Here is a 1,207-nt window from a genome sequence, read left to right as displayed (position 1 = left end):
CAAAATTTACCTCTTAACGATTCAAATGTTGTCTCTTAATGGAATTATTAAGATGTAAACAAACAACCCCTTAATTATAAACAATCTCTTAGACTGATTAATAAGATATTATTAAATTTTAAAAAATAAACTAATTTATGATTATTAAAACAAATAAATTTTTTTCCTTAGAGCAACTAATATGACAAAACAAAATTAAGCTTCAAACTTAATATTTCTTAATAAATAAATAATCCATTAACTATGGTCGTAAACTACAGCCGCTTAATTGGTCAAATTTGGTTGCGTATGCAATTTTGACTTTCAGTTAAGTTAGGCCAAAATGTGGCCAAACCTCTATCCTCTAATCGATCTATATTTTCTTATAAAATTTTTGGCTAAAATTTTTAAAAAAATTTAAAACTCTTAAACTCGTTCATCCCTAAACGATTTCATCTTTATCCGATTTCATTATATATCTGAATTCGTGTAACTAACTGCAGATAAACACAATCAAATACAAAATAAACATCTCATTTTAAATATAAAAAATCTAAAATATAATTAGGATAATCATTAAGTGCTAACAGAATACTTAATTATTATAATATTATAAAATATTATATTAAACCAAAAATAAATTATTTCATTATTTTTGAACTAATAAATTATAAAACATAATTTCATAGCTAAACATGATTATTCAGTAGTGACTTGTTTATATATAGGGTGACTTTATTCAATAAGATTTCAAGGGGAAGTTTTATGAGAAACCTAAGTTTTTTCGAAACCTGATCTTTATAATTAAAAAACACACTCATTCAATTTATGAAAAGCATCCCTCAACAAAATATTTCTCAAAGTATACAGATAAATTAATTTGCATATACAACTATATATATATATATATATATATAATTTAGGGGTTGTTTGACAATTGTTGAATGATTTGGTGTAGAATGATTAAATGGTCAGATGCATTAAGAGACTTTCATTATATAATGCAAAATGAAATATAATTGTTTGATAATTGTTTACAATGAAATTAGGGTGCAGAATGATTAAGGAAGACCCAAGATACAAAATCATTCAGATTGTTTTAAAACCTTTAAGAGACAGGTTTTTTTTTCAAACAAAATTTACCTCTTAACGATTCAAATGTTGTCTCTTAATGGAATTATTAAGATGTAAACAAACAACCCCTTAATTATAAACAATCTCTTAGACT

This window comes from Cynara cardunculus (assembly GCF_001531365.2).
Source record: "Cynara cardunculus var. scolymus isolate 2C chromosome LG 5, CcrdV1, whole genome shotgun sequence".
Classification (NCBI taxonomy): Eukaryota; Viridiplantae; Streptophyta; class Magnoliopsida; order Asterales; family Asteraceae; genus Cynara; species Cynara cardunculus.
Note: the sequence above shows the minus strand (reverse complement) of the source record.